The sequence below is a fragment of the Pseudophryne corroboree genome, chromosome 2 (genome assembly GCF_028390025.1).
Source record: "Pseudophryne corroboree isolate aPseCor3 chromosome 2, aPseCor3.hap2, whole genome shotgun sequence".
In the NCBI taxonomy this organism is placed as follows: Eukaryota; Metazoa; Chordata; class Amphibia; order Anura; family Myobatrachidae; genus Pseudophryne; species Pseudophryne corroboree.
The window spans coordinates 709,754,011-709,764,970 of NC_086445.1; positions in this window are offsets into that span (position 1 = coordinate 709,754,011).

Below are 10,960 nucleotides of genomic sequence, written 5' to 3' on the forward strand. Positions count from 1 at the left end.
CGGAATCTCCTCTCCTCTAACCTGAGTGAGTGTCCACGAGTTCTCTGTGTTGAACTAACCAAAAACAGGTCCTGCACAAGATCTGTATAATGTACCCTTATATATTTGTAAATGTTGATCATGTCCCCTCTTAATCTCCTCTTTTCCAGTGTAAACATGCCTAGTCTTGCAAGCCTTTCCTCGTATTCCAGCGTCTCCATACCCTTAATTAGTTTGGTCGCCCGCCTTTGAACCTTTTCTAGCTCCAGGATATCCTTTTTGTAGTAAGGTGCCCAGAATTGTACACAGTATTCAAGGTGTGGCCTCACAAGTGATTTATATAACGGGTGTATAATACTCTCATCCCTAGCATGCATGCTAATATGCATGCTAATATCTTATTAGCCTTCTTTGCTGCAGTCCTACTTTGGGTACTACTGCTTAGTTTGCTATCTATGAGGACACCTAAGTCCTTTTCCAGTACAGAATCCCCTAATTTTACCCCATTTAGTAGGTAGGTGTTATTTTTGTTCTTGTTACCACAGTGCATTACCTTACACTTGTCTGTATTGAAGCGCATTCTCCATTTCGCTGCCCAAGCTTCTAATTTAACTAAGTCGTTCTGAAGCGACTCATCATCCCCCTCCGCATTTATAACTTTACACAATTTAGTATCATCTGCAAAAATTGACACCATGCTCTCTAGACCTTCTATTAGGTCGTTAATGAAAATGTTGAACAATAGCGGTCCTAATACTGAGCTTTGCGGCACACCACTTAGCACTTCAGTCCAAGTTGAAAAAGATCCATTAACCACAACGCGCTGCTCCCTATTATCTAACCAGTTTTTGACCCAAGTGCATATTGTGCTTCCTAGCCCTGATTCTTGTAGCTTGTAGATAAGTCTCATGTGTGGTACAGTGTCGAATGCTTTGGCAAAATCTAAAAAGATTACATCCACCTCTTTACCCTGATCTAGGTTTGCGCTTACTGTTTCATAAAAGCCAAGTAAATTGGTTTGACAGGATCTGTCCTTCATAAACTCATGTTGATTCCTTTTAATGACCTTATTGACTTCAAGGAACTTCTGAATACTATCTCTTAGAATACCTTCCAATACTTTCCCCACTATAGATGTAAGACTAACTGGTCTATATTAACCTGGTTCAGCTTTACTTCCCTTTTTGAATATAGGCACTACTTCCGCTATACGCCAGTCTTTGGGAACCATACCTGATATTACTGAATCCTTAAAGATCAAAAATAGCGGTTTTGCAAGTTCAGAGTGAAGCTCCATTAGAACCCTTGGGTGAATACCATCGGGACCATGTGACTTATTAATCTTTAAATGTTTTAATTGGTCACAGACTACTTCCTCGCTTAAATAAGTACCTATCAGTGGGATATTCTCATTACTGAGATTATGTGTTAGTCCCTGAATTGGGTCCTCTCTAGTAAATACTGTTGAAAAAAACTCATTTAGTGTGTCCGCTATGTCATTATCATTTTTACTTAAGACTCCCAACTTGTCTTTTAAAGGGCCTATACTCTCCATCTTTAATCTCTTGCTTAATAGCAAGATTAATATGTATTTAAATAATTTTGGGGGATTTGCTTTGCTTTCCTTTCCTTTGCTACTAGTTTTTCAGTTTCTACTTTAGCCGCTCTTATTTCCTTTTTGCATATTTTGTTACATTCCTTATAGTGCTGAAATGACTCTGCTTCCCCGTCATATTTGTATTTTTTAAATGCTCTCCTTTTCTTGCCCATAAGTTCCTTTATCTTTTTGTTAAGCCACATCGGTTTATGATTTTTATTCCTTTTTTTGCTGCTCGTAGGAATAAATTTGAGTGTAGTTTTAGCTAGCAGGAATTTTAGTACCTCCCATTTCTCCGTAGTATTTTTTCCTAAAAACAAACCTTCCCATTCAATATCCCTGAAAAATACCCTCATCTTTTAAAAATTCGCTTTGCTAAAGTTTAGAGTCCTAGTTGAGCCAGTATAGGGCTGTTTATGAACACTGATATTGAATGTGACCATATTGTGGTCGCTGTTTCCTATGGGTTCCCCTTCTATAATACCTGATACCAAATCCCCATTGTTTGTTAATACCAGGTCTAAGATTGCATTGTACCTAGTTGGTTCCTCAATTAGTTGAACTAAGTAGTTATCATTAAGTGTGTTTAAAAACATATTGCCCCTAGCAGTATCACATGAATCGTTTTTCCAGTTTATCTCTGGATAGTTAAAATCTCCCATCACTACTATGTCTCCTACTCCTGCTGCTCTTTCAATTTGCTTTAGTAACAATTTCTCATCAGATACGTTGATACCAGGCGGCCTATAGCATACACCCAATACTAACTTTTTTATTCCTTTTTCCCCACATGCAATTTCTACCCATAATTCTCGACAGTGTCTACAGTCCCCTCCTGAATATCTTCCGGTATATCAGGTTTTAAAAACGGCTTTACGTAAAGACACACCCCTCCACCCTTTTTATTTAGTCTGTCTCTCCTAAACAGTGTATAGCCCTCTAGATTGACTGTCCAATCATGAGATTCGTCCCACCAAGTTTCAGTAATGCCTATAATATCATACTGTTTGCTTGCTGTAAGTATTTCTAGTTCGCCCTTTTTACCAGTAATGCTTCTAGCGTTTACATACATACAACTAAGATAAGTATTTTCCCTTGCGTTAGGGACATCTTTCACCTTATGTAGCAATGATGACCTGTAATCGTCATTGGTTAGTGCTTTGGTAAAATCTCTTTTAGTACCCATGTTAGTAACCTTACCGTCTGCTCTTACCCTCCCCCCAACTTCTCCCCCATTTCGTTTACTACCGCCATCCCCACTATTCTCACTGCATGACCCGTAGTTTCTAGCTAAACCCTCCCCCCAGGCTCCTAGTTTAAAATCTCTTCCAACCTTCTAACCATCCTTCCCCCCAGCACCGCTGCCCCCTCCTCAGTCAGGTGCAATCCGTCACGACAAAAGAGATGGCGCCTGACTGAGAAGTCTGCCCAGTGTTCCAGGAACACAAACCCCTCTTTCCTACACCAATCCCTAAGCCACACATTTACCTCCCTAATCTCCCTCTGCCTCCCTGGACTACCGCATGGCACGGGTAATATTTCGGAGAATATTACCTTAGATGTCCTTGCCTTAAGTTTCTTTCCTAAGTCCCTATAGTCTTTCTTAAGGACATCCCACCTTCCGCTAACTTTGTCATTGGTGCGAACGTGCACCAAGACCGCCGGGTCTTTCCCAGCCCCTCCCAACAATCTATCTACCCGGTCCGCGATGTGCCGTACCCGAGAACCCAGGAGACAACAGACTGTACGGCGATCACGGTCCCGGTAACAGATTGCCCTATCTGCCTTCCTGATGATAGAATCCCCTACCACCACCATCTGACTTGATCCTAACCATCTTTTATCCCAACTGCGCCAGAGGGACCGCTCCTCTGGATGCTAGAGGGCGCAGTCTCCTCCGGCACCGTCATTTCTTCACTATCATCCTCCGATACCTCGTCCAGACGGGCAAATTTGTTCGGGTTTGATAGTTCGGAGATGTCGAGCCTTCCCCTCTTTTTCTTCCTTCTAACTGTGATCCAGCTGGCTACCTGATCATCATCCTTGTCTACCAGTGACCCCTCCCGCAACTCCTCCACCGTTCTGTCTAAACTACGCTCGAGATTGTGAATCTCCCTCAGTTGCGTAACGGTTTGCTCTAGATCAGTTACCTGGGCTTCCAGGGCAACCGTTCGCATACACCTCGTGCAGATGTAATCACACTGGGCCGGTAGCTCCAGGTGTGCATACATCTTGCACGACATGCACAGAGTGAGGTCCCCAATCACAGCCCCTCCCATATAGTTTGTAAGGTCTAACTCCCTGTTACTCTCAAAGAAAAAGGAGCAAAAAGAAAAAGTAGAAGACAAACAATCTCACTTATACAATAATTAAGCTGGCTTATACTTATCTATCTTTGTGCGGTTCTTGGTCCTTCACTTTTATGCAGCCGTAGTACTCTCTCCTGCAGCACCGATACTCCACTTAGCAGTTGCAGTTGTTCCAGCTCACTGCACCCCCTTTTCACTCGGCTTCCAGGTCCAGCTAAAAAAAAAAAAATGCCCCTCACCCACGCACAATCACAGCCCCTCTGCTACTCCAAGTAAGAGACCCTCTCACTCACTCACAAGGTCAGCCCCTTGCAGCCTCACCAGAAGTTTAATGGTACTGCAAATATGTGTGTTCCTGATCGTGTATTATAAAACTAACCTTTTTCTGTATTCTAACTCGCCTTTTGCTGTTACCAACTCACATACACTTACAAATCCAAGCAGCACTTTAAAATACAAGCCCTTACAATGAGCAAGATTAGATTTAAACTAATACTTTAATAATGCCTGGGTACTGTTTATTAAGCCACCTAATTAGGAGACAACTATTAGATACAGTTTTCCTGTGGTGGAAAACAGACAACTTAAACAACCTTAAAACACACATGGAAGAAAAAATAATCTATAATTGATCTTGCAAAAAATGCAGTAGCAGCAGCCTCTGTACTACTTCTACACTGGGACAGAACTCAGGAGGAATCTCTGGGGGAGATTCAATTGTTTGAAAAGTCAGTTGGGTGTCTGGTTTTTCCTATCTAATAGACAGGAAAAAACAGACATCCAACCGACTTTTCAAACATTTGAATTCCCCCCAATGTGTGTGTCATTGTACACAATGCAAAGTATACATAAATGCACATTGTACTGGGAAGCCAGCCGAAAGGACAGTGCCACTGTTCCCGTAGTCTACAGAGACTTTGGGCCTAATTCAGACCTGATCGCTCCTGTGCGTTTTCATACAGCAGCCGATCAGGTCTGAACTGTGCATGCGCCAGCGCTGCAGTGCGTCCATCAACTGTCTAAATCCCACTGCACTAATGGCAGATACCAGACGCACGTCTAACACCAGTATAGTTGTTGTGGCCTCAGTAATCCAATTTGCAACAGAGTGACTGCTGTCATTTCTCATACGTCCTAGAGGATGCTGGGGACACTTCAAGAACCATGGGGTATAGACGGGATCCACAGGAGACATGGGCACTTTAAGACTTTGAATGGGCGTGAACTGGCTCCTCCCTCTATGCCCCTCCTCCAGACTCCAGTTTAGAATTGTGCCCAGGGCGACTGGTCACACACAGGGGAGCTCTACTGAGTTTCTCTGAAAAGACTTTATGTTCGGTTTTTTATTTTCAGGGAGAACTGCTGGCAACAGTCTCCCTGCTTCGTGGGACTGAGGGAAGAGAAGCAGACCTACTTCTGTGAGTTCAAAGGCTCTGCTTCTTGGCTACAGGACACCATTAGCTCCTGAGGGTTTGGAACACTAGGTACGACTAGGGGGTCACTCCCAGAGCCCGCCGTCACCCCCCTTGCAGAGCCAGAAGTCAGAAGACAGGTGAGTAGAAGAAGATAGAAGACTTCAGTGACGGCTTCTGAGGTACCGCACAGCGATCGCGCTGCGCGCCATGCTCCCATACACAGCAGCAGTACAGGGTGCAGGGCGCAGGGGGGTGTGGGGGGGGGGCACCCAGGGCGGCATAAAAAAATCCACATACAAGCTGGTAAAGTGGATAAGATGTGCCAAGGCACAAAATCCTGACCCCCGCCAGCGTTTTTATATTATAAAATAGCGGGCTGAAGCGCGCCATTGAGGGGGCGACGCTATGCCTTCACAGCTCTCAGCGCCATTTTCTCTTCACAAGAAAACTGTAGAGACGCTGGTCCTTGCCTCCACACTGCTGTACCAAGTAACAGGGTGCAAAACGGGGGGGGGGGGGGGGGGGGGACGACACAGTTAATTTGGTTTATATAAGTTATAAAAGCGCTAGAAACAGGTCTGGGCTTTATATTAAGGTTTCAGTACTGTGTTTGAGCGCTGGGTTGTGAGCTGGCAAACTCCCTCTGTGTTTTCTCTGACAGGCTTTACTGTGGGTCTGTCCCCTATCTGCCCAGTGTGTCAGTGGATGTAGGTACACGTGTGTCGGCATGTCTGAGGCTGAGTGTTCTTCACAGGAGGAGACTGTGTTAGAGACAGAAACGGCTGTGGGAGTGACCGTGTCGGCACCGCCGACTCCTGATTGGGTAAACGTGTTGAATGCCTTGAATGCTAATGTGGCTCTTATTAATAAGAGATTGGATAAATCTGAATCTCAGAACCAGGCATGAAAGAAATCTGTGGAAGATGTGTTATCACAGGTCCAGACCCTTTCAGGGTCACATAAACGTTCATTTGATCAGTTGGCAGACACAGATACCGACACGGATACTGACTCCAGTGTCGACTATAGTGATGCCAGATTAGACCCAAAATTGGCAAAGAACATTCAGTACATGATTGTGGCAATAAAAGACGTGTTACATATCACCGAAGACCCTGCTGTTCCTGATACTAGGGTCTGTATGTTTAAGGGAAAGAAACCTGAGGTAACATTTCCGCCCTCTCATGAACTGAATACCTTTTTTGAAAAAATGTGGGAAAATCCTGACAAAAAGTTTCTGATTCTCAAAAGGATTCAGGTGGTGTATGCGTTCCCCTCTGGGGATAGAGATAAGTGGAAATCATCCCCCATTTTGGACAAGGCCCTATCACAGTTATCTAAAAAGGTGGCTTTACCGATTCCTGACACAGCAGCCCTTAAGGATCCTGCGGATCATAGACAGGAGACTACGTTAAAATCCATTTATGTAGCCACAGGTACGCTGCTCAGGCCAACTATTGCATCGGCGTGGGTGAGTACTGCTATTGAAAAATGGGCAGATAACTTGTCATCTGATATAGATACCCTAGATAGGGATAGCATCCGGTTAACTCTGGGTTATATTAGGGACGCTGCGGCCTACCTAAAGGAGGCGGCGAGGGATATTGGCATTTTTAGAGCAAAAGCCAATGCCATGGCAATTTCAGCTAGGAGGGCATTGTGGATTCATCAATGGAATGCTGATGCTGACTATGGAGACTCTCCCATATAAAGGTGGTGTCTTGTTTGGGGACGGTCTCACTGAATTGGTATCTACGGCTACCGCGGGTAAGTCGTCTTTTTTGCCTTATGTTCCTCCACAACAAAAGAAAGGCCATTTTTAGATGCAGTCCTTTCGGCCAAATAAATACAAAAAAGGCAGAGGTTATGCCTTCCTCGCTAATAGAGGAAGAGGAAAAGGTAAAAGATCTCCAGTCGTCGCAGCTACCCAGGAGCAGAAGTCCTCCCCGGCTTCTGCCAAATCCACCGCATGACGCTGGGGCTCCACTGAGGGAGTCCGCGCTGGTGGGGGCACGTCTCATGCTCTTCAGTCAATTCTAGCTCGTTCGGCCCTGGACCCATGGGTTTTAGAAATAGTGTCCCAGGGGTACAAACTGGAGTTTCAAGACGTTCCCCCTCACAGATTTTTCAAATCGGCCTTACCAGCTACTCTTCCGGACAGGCAGGTTGTATGCAATGCATTACAAAAGTTATGCTTAAATCAGGTCATTATTAGGGTTCCCCCATGTCAACAGGGAGAAGGCTTTTATTCCAGCCTGTTTGTGGTCCCGAAGCCAGACGGTTCGGTTAGACCTATTCTGAACCTAAAGTCCCTCAATCTTTACTTAAGAAAATTCAAATTCAAGATGGAATCTCTCCGAGCAGTGATCTCCAGTCTGGAGAAAGGGGATTTCATGGTGTCGGTCGACATAAAGGATGCCTACTTACACATCCCCATATATCCTCTGCATCAGGCTTACCTAAGGTTTGCTATTCAGGATTGTCATTACCAATTTCAGATGTTGCCGTTTGATCTGTCCACGGCTCCGAGGATTTTCACCAAGGCGGAAATGATGATTCTCCTTACTTGGACGATCTCCTGATAAAGGCGAGATCCAAGGACAAACTGGTCCAGAACATTACGCTCTCCCTGACAGTTCTACAACAACATGGTTGGATCCTAAACTTGCCAAAGTCACAGTTGAATCCAACAAAACGGCTGTCGTTCTTGGGAATAATTCTGGACACAGAATTACAGAGAGTGTTTCTTCCAGAAGAAAAAGCTCTGGAAATCCAAAGTTTGGTCAAACAGATTTTGAAACCGGCGAGAGTGTCGATCCATCAATGCACTCGTTTGCTGGGAAAGATGGTGGCGGCCTACGAGGCCATTCAATTTGGCAGGCTCCATGCCAGAGTGTTTCAGTGGGACCTTTTAGACAAGTGGTCCGGATCCCATCTACACATGCACCGGAAAATAATCCTGTCCTCCAGGACCAGAATCTCACTCCTGTGGTGGCTGCACTGCTCTCACCTCCTAGAGGGATGCAGGTTTGGGATCCTGGACTGGATCCTAGTAACCACAGATGCGAGTCTCCGGGGCTGGGGAGCAGTCACACAGGGAGAAAACTTCCAGGGAAGATGGACAAGCCAGGAAGTTTGTCTACACATAAACATGCTAGAATTAAGAGCCATTTACAACGGTCTTCTTCAAGCGGAACGTCTCCTTCAAAACCTGCCCGTACTAATCCAGTCGGACAATATAACAGCAGTAGCACACATAAACCGCCAGGGTGGAACAAAGAGCAGAGCGGCAATGGCAGAGGCCACAAAAGTTCTCCGCTGGGCGGAAAGACATACAAGCGCTCTGTCAGCAATCTTCATTCCAGGAGTGGACAACTGGGAAGCAGACTTCCTCAGCAGACACAATCTCCATCCAGGAGAGTGGGGTCTTCATCAAGAGGTCTTCGCAGAAGTGACAAGTCTTTGGGGAATTCCTCAAATAGACATGATGGCATCTCGCCTCAACCAGAAACTTCAGAGATATTGTTCCAGGTCGAGGGACCCTCAAGCAATAGCGGTGGACGCGCTGGTGACGCCATGGGTGTTTCAGTCGGTGTATGTGTTCCCTCCGCTTCCACTCATACCAAGGGTGCTAAAGATGATAAGAAGAACAAGGGTTCAGGCAATCCTCATTGTTCCGGACTGGCCGAGGAGGGCTTGGTATCCAGATCTTCTGGAATTACTCATAGGAGATCCCTGGCCTCTTCCTCTACGAGAGGATCTGTTACAGCAGGGGCCGTGCGTATATCACGATTTACCGCGGCTATGTTTGACGGCTTGGCGGTTGAACGCCGGATCTTAGCCCGAAAGGGTATTCCCAATGAAGTCATTCCCACACTTCTTCAGGCTAAGATGTAACGGCAAACCATTATCATTTGGAGAAAATATTTGTCTTGGTGTGAATCCAAGAGGGCTCCTACGGAAGAATTTCAGCTGGGGCGTTTTCTCCATTTTCTGCAAGCAGGTGTGGATGCGGGCCTAAAGTTAGGCTCCATAAAAGTACAAATTTCGGCCTTATCAATTTTCTTTCAAAAAGAATTGGCCTCCCTTCTGGAAGTTCAGACTTTCGTGAAAGGAGTTTTGCACATCCAACCTCCATTTGTGCCCCCAGTGGCACCATGGGATCTTACTGTGGTGTTGCAGTTCCTTCAATCTCATTGGTTTGAACCTTTACAGAAGGTAAAGTTGAAATTTCTCACTTGGAAAGTGGTCATGTTATTGGCCTTAGCATCCGCACGATGGGTGTCTGAGTTGGCGGCTTTGTCTCACAAGAGTCCGTATTTAATCTTCCACGAAGATAGAGCAGAGTTGAGAACTCGTCAACATTTTCTGCCGAAGGTGGTTTCATCGTTCCACATGAACCAGCCTATTGTGGTGCCAGTGGCTACTGACGTTTTTACTGAATCAAAATCTCTCGATGTGGTCAGGGCTTTAAAGATTTATGTCACCAGTACGGTTCCACTTAGGAAAACAGAAGCTTTGTTTGTCCTGTATGCTTCCAACAAGATTGGAAATCCTGCTTCTAAGCAGACTATTGTGTGCTGGACCTGTAATACGATTCAGCATGCTCATTCTACGGCTGGATTGCAGTTACCGAAATCAGTGAAGGCCCATTCTACCAGAAAGGTGGACTCATCCTGAGCAACTACGTGGTCGGTTTCAAACACTTTAGCAAAATTTTACAAGTTTGCTACCCTGGCTGAGGAGGACCTCATGTTTGGTCAGTCTGTGCTGCAGAGTCATCCGCACTCTCCCGCCCATTCTAGAGCTTTGGTATAAACCCCATGGTTCTTGAAGTGTCCCCAGCATCCTCTAGGACGTATGAGAAAATAGGATTTTAATACCTACCGGTAAATCCTTTTCTCTTTGTCCGTAGAGGATGCTGGGCGCCCGTCCCAGTGCGGGCTGTATCTGCAGTTTGGTTATGGTTACACTCATGTTGAGTTAAGTTCTGTCAGTCTGTGGCTAATGTTAGTCATGCCGTTGCATGCGTTGTTGAATGCCATGTTGTACGGCGTGTTTGAGGTGTGAGCTGGGTCTATCTGCAGTTCTTACTTACTAAGTTTTGGTTGTGTTACACACAGGTTGTGTTTCTGTTGTAGTCAGCCTGTTGCTGACATTGTTCATGCCGTTGACTGGATTTCTGTTAAATGCCATGTTGTTCGGCGTGTTTGTGCTGTGAGCTGATATGTATCCCACCTTAGTTTAACAATAAATCCTTTCCTCGAAATGTCCGTCTCCCTGGGCACAGTTCCTATAACTGGAGTCTGGAGGAGGGGCATAGAGGGAGGAGCCAGTTCACGCCCATTCAAAGTTTTAAAGTGCCCATGTCTCCTGCGGATCCCATCTATAACCCATGGTTCTTGAAGTGTCCCCAGCATCCTCTACGGACTAAGAGAAAAGGATTTACCGGTAGGTATTAAAATCCTATTATTTCATCTTCCTCGCAAAGGACTGTTGGACAGTCAATTGCTTAGTTGAAGTAGTACAAGCGGTCTTCCGACTTTCCCTCTGGGATAACGATTGACTCCCAGAAGCAACAACAGCAGCAGCAGCAGCAGTAGGCGTACCACTCAAGGATCCTCCAGAGGAATCCCGTTTAGGAGAGGACTCATCAGTCA